Here is a 7,593-nt window from a genome sequence, read left to right as displayed (position 1 = left end):
CTGATCTAAAACTCTTGTCTGATTTCTTTTCACCCACAGTATTGCCATTGCAGCTGTTTGTTGCTTGTGTCTGTGGTGTGGTTCCTGGAGGCTCTTGCGTATCTTGGGTGCTCAGTTCTTACAGGTGCTATCACTTAGTGCCCACACGAGCCAGGGATGCAGGTATCTTGATTATTGCGCACAGGGTCTTGCCTACTTCCAAGGCTCGGTACATCAGGAACAATAGTAATAACAGCTGTGAGAGTAATCCGAGGACCGATTTGTTGCAATAAAGCCAAACAGGGCTTTACCAGATGGGATGTATCTCAGAGGGGTTTAGTAGATGCAGGCTAAATTCTCTTGTAGTCTAAGGGCTTTCTGGAGGGAATCTGAAATCTTTTCACTGTTTCCATATCATTGCCAGATGGAAATAAATAGATCTTCTCATCTCTCTCTCTCTGTATTTGCGTGCATGTATGTGTACGTGTGTGAGTAAAAGTGTTGAATTCTGACTATATTCCTAGTTGATCGCACAATGATTATCTTATACAAACAGTTCTTGATGGACCTTCCAAATATACACAGGCTTCTCTCTCCCCACAAATAACCTGAACAAATGATTTATGTTTATCCATATGCCAAGCCAGTACTGTTAAAGCATGACTGTTTCACAGCCAAGCTTGTTAGTCTCATAGTCTAATAATGAAATGGACTGCTCCATGAGAATTTAAACATTCATAATGATTATTGACCCTATTAATCAGAATTTGCCATGTGAACAGCTCAGGGATCTGCTGTATTGAGCTGGCATGTGGCTGCAATCATACTTTTGTGCCTGCCATCAGAGGTGACTGTCAGTAACCACCACATCTTCTCTGCAGTCTGTAACAGCTCCAGTGCCCCAGGGTTCCATCCTGAGGCCAGGGTGATTTGTATGGTACACTAATGACCTGCTGATTGTCTGCACAAAAGCGAAATCATACACTGTTCAGGCAACACGGTGTGATTCTGCACAAAAGCAAAAGACTGTCTGGTGTCAAAATAATACCATGCTGCAGCTTTGATAAAGGTTTTTAACTGACTGCAAGCTACTGTTTGGTGCTCAAGTGTGTGGCAGCAATAATGTTTAGTCAGGTAGCTGGCAAGTTGGTAGCAGGTAAATTTTGAGTGTCCGTGTTTGTGTGTATAAGGGTGTAAAGATACAATTTCAATAGCTGTTTCTAGAAGTTCGCATTTTTGCTTTTAATTCTTAGATGTGTAGAAACTAGCCAATTAGCCAAATACCTTTGTTTTAGTTGGCTATTTATTCATATTAGTGATTATTGCTACACATTTTAAATAGCATAAGACTAAAGAGATAAATAAGTTTTGAAAGTGTGGCGAACAATATATTGATCTATCTACTTAATGACCTATGGACTAGTCTCTATGGTTTGCTTTGATGAGCAGGTTTGGGGCTGTACTGAACCCAAGAACCCAGAAGAGTGCCTGGGTTGCCACTGGAAAACCATTGCAAGTCTTTTCCTGCCCCTCTTGTGCCTGGTCCCCATTATCCCCTGGCCCTGCAGATGTGTGTGTGTGTGTGTGTGTGTGTGTGTGTGTGTGTGTGTGTGTATGAGTGTGTGTCCAACAGCTGATTTTTCCCTAGGAGACTTATCACAGAATCATTTCTCTGCTTAGGGATGGAGAATTCCTGCTGAGGCCCTGACCCAGTTTCCTCAGCTTTATTTCAAAACTGGGTCTGTTTGCTTGTTCATTAGTCCAGTTCTTTATTCTTTCTTTCATTCAGGGATTACTTAAAGTCTGATGCTACAGTAGGTACTACGATGATAATGATGGACACATCAGTCTTATTTCTCAGGTCCCTGGTAGTCTCCTGAGAATGAGGAATTGGTCAACTGGGTCATCACCAAATGGTTAACAGACGATCGAGGATTCCTTGTCAGGTCAGTCCTGAAAATATTCAAAGAAAATGTGAACTGTAGCATGTTGGCAACTTGAAGACTCTGCTGTAAACTGTGAGGCAGCTGCCAAGGGGCGAGAAGTGAATCTTTCTCTGGAATTGCTAATAGCTCTGACTACAGTTGCCAAATAGAATATAAAACAGTGGTGACTTTCTTCAAGTGTCTAGGAATCTTCAGACAACACACAACCTATCAAAATCAAATCATCAATGTAGCAAACCTGAATTTATCAAAAACAAATAATGGGATTAAGTCATTAATTAAAAACCTTACAGCAACAACAGCAAGCACAAAAGCCCAGGCCCTGATGGCTTCACTGATGAATCCTACCAAACTTTAAAGGCGGAACTCAGACCTGTGCTTCTCAAATTATTCCAAAAAATTGAAAGTGAGGAAACTATTGTACATTCACTCTGTAACGTTAGCATCGATACCGAAACCAGACAAAACATAACAGTAAAAAAAGAAAGCTAAGGAACAATAACTCTTATGGAAGTATATTTAAAAATACTCAAGAAAGCACCACCAATCAAATCCAACAGCAATAAAAATGATGACCATCACCAAATGGAATTTATCTAGGATGCAAGGATGGCTAGACATGCACAAATCAATAAACATAATGTATCGCATCAGCAGAATGAAGGATGCAAAGGATAGAATAATCCCAATAGATGCGGAAACAGCATTTGATGAAGCTCAACATTAGTTTGTGATTAAAAAAACAGCCTTTTGAACAAATCAGGTATAAAAGCAATATATTCCAACATAATAAAGGTATGTGACAGACCTATAGCCAACATCATTCTGAATTTAAATAAAAACACTTTGTCACTGAAACTACACAAGTATGTCCATTGTCACTGCTGTTACTATACTACTGGAACTTTAGCTCTAGCAATTAGGCCAGAGGGAGAAAGGAAAGGCCTATAAAAAACAAAACCATATCTATAGATGATATGAGTCTATATACAGAAAAGCTGAAGAGTCCATCAAGAGATTACAGGATTACTAAATTCACTAAAGTTATGAGATGCAAAAATCAATATTTAAAATCAGTAGCAGTTTTATGCACCAGTAACAAACTCACAAAAAAAAAATAATAAAAACAGTCTTATTTACAATAGCAACCAAAAGAATAAAACATCTAGGACTGAGTTTGAGCAAGGATGAAACCTTGAAAATGAAAATTATAAAACCACTGATGAAAGAATTTGAAGACACAAAAAGTGTAAAGAGCTTTAACCTTCATGGATTGGAGGCATTAATATTGTTAAAATGCCCATGTTTCTAATGCTATTTATAGATTCAATGCAATCTTCATCAAAACACCAATGACATTCTTCACAGAGCTACAAACAAAAAAGCATAAAATCCACCTGGAGGCTAAAAGGCCCAAGCAGACAGATCAATCCTTTCATGACAAGGATTAATTGGCTGATTGATTTGAAAGAGAGAAGAAAGGGAATTGTGGAAGAGAGGATGAGAATGAGAGAGATGAAGACGGGATGGAGAGGCTTCTTCCAGGCATGAACTCACCCTCTGCTCCACCCCCCAAAGTGCCTGAAGATTGCAACAGCCAGCAGGTTAGGTTAGGCTAAAGCGAAGGGCAGGGAACTCTATCTGGGTCTCCTGCATTAGATTTGTTCGTCCACTCAACACCTGTGCATCTATCACTTCTAATATGTGAGGTATGTGCCAGGTATTGCAAAATCAAATATGAGCCAGACAGAAAGAACTCTTGACCGTACAGCTCTTAGTAAGGAGAGCGTGGGTAGAGAGGATTAGAACCAAGTGTGCCAGGTTTTGTAAGCGAGGAGAGTTACTGCTGGGAGTCTGAGGGTGCTTCAGGCTGAAAGGACCACGATGTCAAGGCCTGGGATGGAAAATGAACACAGTACCTTCCAGGGACTTGGAACTTCCCCACGTCACCACATTGTTCCCTGCTTTGAGGGGAGCTTGGGATGTTGCTGGGAGATGGCAGGGCTAGATGCTGGAGGTTGCAGTGGGGAAGACTAAGCAGTTTGGGCAATATTTAAGATCACAGGGAAATTGCTGAAGGGATTTGAGTAGGACAGCAGTGTGGTAGAGCTTGCATTTTGGAAACATTACCCAGGAACACACTGGGTGGGGACTGGAGAGAGTGAGAGATGTGTAGCTAAGAGGGCTTTTGCAATAACCCGGGAGGTAAAGGGCCATTGGTCCAACAGTGTGATGTGGGGAAAAAAAGGCTCTAAAACTTAGTTTAGATTTGTCATAAAGCAGATAATCAATTTTCAGTAATCTCCAGATTTCTTTTTTGTTGTTGTTGCTTTTTTAAATTTCTTTATTTGAGAGGCAGAGAAACACAGACAGATCTCCTATCTGTAGGTGCACTCTCTCCACATGCCTGTGATGGCTGGGGTTGAGCAGCCAAAGGCAGGAGCCAGGAACCTGGTGTGGGGGTCTGACCTTGGCGGCAAGGTCAAGGTCGTGAGCCTTTGCCTGCCGTCTCTCAGGGTCTGCATTAGCAGGAAGCTGGGGATGGGAGAAGAGCCAGGACTGAGACGCAAGCACACTCGCTGGGGTTAGGCTTCCAGAGTGGCATCTTCATCACTATGCCAAATGCTCACCACTTGATTTTGTTTTTTTCCAAAATGGAATATATTTATCTGATGCAGAATTCTAATGGAGTACTGCAGTGAGGTGTCAGGCATTCTTGCACACTTGCAAATGGGGATCCTTGCTATTACTGTCAGCGACACTCTGCTTTTGCCTTCCTGTATTTCTTCCCCCTTAGTACACGTTGATGTTTTCTCACAGAAAACACTACTTACTTGAGAGACAAAGAAAGAACTCCCATATGTTGGCTCGCATCCCTGAACGCCCACAATGGCCAGGGTTGGGTAGTGCTGAGTTCCGAGCTCAGAATTCAGTCCAGGTCCCATGTGGCAGTGGCAAGGACTGCTAGCTGAGTCTCACAGTACCCACAACCAGTGGGGTGTGTCTAGCCTGTGGGGCATGTAAGGCCTGCAAAATGATCCGGACTGCCCATGCCCAGGCCACTGCAGGCAGGACTTGAAAATCAATAAATCTGTAATAAGCCAATTCTTTCAAAAAGATTTATTTATTTGAAAGACAGAGCTATGGACTCAAAGAGAAAGAGAGAGAGCTCTTCCATACACTGATTCCCTTCCCAAACATCTCTAATAGCCAGAGCTGGGCCAAGCTGAAACCAGGAACCCCAGAAACTCCATCCTGGTCTTCCTTTGGGTGACAGAGACACAGGACTTGGGCTATAATCTGTTGCCTTCCCAGGTGCAGAAGCAGGAAGCTAGATTGAAAGCAAAACAGAAAGGGCTGAAACTGGCCTTCCAGTTATGAGGTACTGGGGTTTCAAGCTGCCACCCCACAGTGCCACAGCACCGGCTCCTTGATGCTTTTATCTGGGACACTTTGTTAGTGGTGTTATTGGTCCTTCTGATTCCTGGACCAAGTGAATGGCAGACTCTTCTTTTTTGTTGTCTGCTTGCCCACTGCTTGTTGTTCCAGGATGCGTTGGTTCATCACAAGGTGGCCACTGATGAAGTCGGTTCCATGGAACACTTAATTCCGGTTTGGGTGATGTGTGGTGGAGACGAGCGTCTTCCTCTGTTTGGGACGTTGTAGTAGCCATGTCCTCTTCCTCACGCCCTCGGAATGCAGTCCTCTGTTATCTTTGGCTGTCCTCGAGGCCACTTCTTAAGCACTTGTGGAGAGGGAACTTTGTATTTTTTTTTAATAGCCTAGACCTTATTTTTTACTTTGAGAGTATTCCAGAATCCTGTCATATTTTCCTTTCTGACATCTCTAAGACTCAGCTTTTCCTACTGGTCTCCAGTCACTCCAGTCCTTTCCCATATTCTGGCCTCTCCTCTCCTCCCCATAAATCCTCCCGCTGTGGTCTCTGCTAAAGCGATCTCTGTGGTGCTCTCACGACCACAGCTTTCTGAATGCCATCACTGCTCTCTCCTCCGCACTGGGCCTGGACCTGAGGGGTCCCCGCTGGCCTGCCTTGCCTGCTGCTTTTTTCCTCTGCTGGTTTCCCAAATTTCTCTTCCTGGCTTAGGACCTGACCTCCTTTGTATGTGCTCTCATTCTTTCCCTCATTCACTTTTGGTTTCCTAGGCAGTTTTAAAGCTGGCTTCTCCTCAAACAAGAACCATTTCCTTCTTTTTCTATATGCTGAGCCCCAACTCCAATAAGCTGTATCCCAAAACCCCACTTGCTTTCCCAACTCTCTTCCTCACGTTAACCCTCTTTATGATCACAGTCTTTGTTTTTGAAGCATCTATTTATTTTTATTGGAAAGGAAGATTTACAGAGAGAAGGAGACACAGAAAGATCTTCTGTCCACTGGTTCACTGGGAAAGCCTCCACTGCTTTCCCGGGCCACAAGCAGGGAGCTGGATGGAAAGTGGAGCAGCGAGAACATGAACCAGCTCCAATACGGGATCCTGGTGCTTGCAAGGGAAGGCTTTAGCCACTGAGCTATCGTGCTGGGCCCCATACCAGTCTTATTTTTAAATTGAGTGATATTATAGCTATATAAGACAGTGTGTGTACATGCCATTTTGACATGAGCAAATCTGTCATGGATAAGGAAGAGCTTTGCTGTTAGTGACTCAAGTTCATTGTCTTGGCTACATCAGAGCTACCTGCTTTAAGGGCTGGCAGTTGCTGGGTCTGCCCTAATGGCTTTCCTAGCTCTTCTGTCTTCATCCTCAGAGATATCTTTCCCTTCTTAGACTCAGCAAAGCAACCAAGCTCCTCATGCTCATTGGCCTTAAAGGTGATCTTCCTTATGTGTGTGTCGGGCATCTTCCTACCCTGGCTTCTCTCCACTGTTTCACACTTAATCTGGAAGATCGTTCACCCCTAATCCTAAATCCTAAATCCTAAATCCTAAATCCTAAAACCCATCACACAGAACCACTTGGGGGGGAGGGGGAAATCTGTAGAGACGAGAAGTGTCTTACAGTCCAGGTTCAAGCTGCAGAGTTTTTTTTTTCCCCAAAAGATTTTATTTATTTAACAGTTTTGTTTATCTCAGAACCTATGGCAACAGAGCCCACTTGTCAGTGGAGGATTGAGTTGAATGCTAGCTGTCCCTTTAGAGGAAGCCAGTTATCCCTCTAGGTGGCCAGTTTCTACCAGGCCATTGAGGCAGTTTCCATTTGTCACTGCTCTTATGCTCTGTTAGTACAAGGAAAAAACTGAATGACACATCTGCAGATGAATAAGAGATGGACACTGCCTTCTGTTTCTAGTACTGTTCAGGGTCCTTCTCAAACGTCCATGGTCCTGCCCCCCGCAGGTTCTGCAAGGGGATCTCTGACTCAGTGTCTTCACAATAAGGAACTCTGCTAACTTAACTAGCAGTGTGGCCTTGGGCAGCTTACTTAATCATTCTCCGCTTTGACTCCCACATCTGTAAGTTAGAGACAACATTAGTGTGTACATCACGCAGACGATTATGTGAGATAAACTCTGCAGGGAATTTAGCAGAAGGATTAGGACATGGAAAGTATACAATAAAATTATAGCTATGCTTTTGTCACTGTTATAACTCTGTTTGCCTCAAACCTCATGGTGGGGGAGTTAGATCCATGAGAGACATCATTTAGGGCAG

The sequence above is a fragment of the Ochotona curzoniae genome, unplaced genomic scaffold (assembly GCF_017591425.1).
Source record: "Ochotona curzoniae isolate NIBS_2020 unplaced genomic scaffold, NIBS_Ocur_1.0 scaffold_3835, whole genome shotgun sequence".
NCBI lineage: Eukaryota > Metazoa > Chordata > Mammalia > Lagomorpha > Ochotonidae > Ochotona > Ochotona curzoniae.
The sequence above is the reverse complement of the archived record's forward strand: the minus strand, read 5'-3'. Positions refer to the sequence as shown.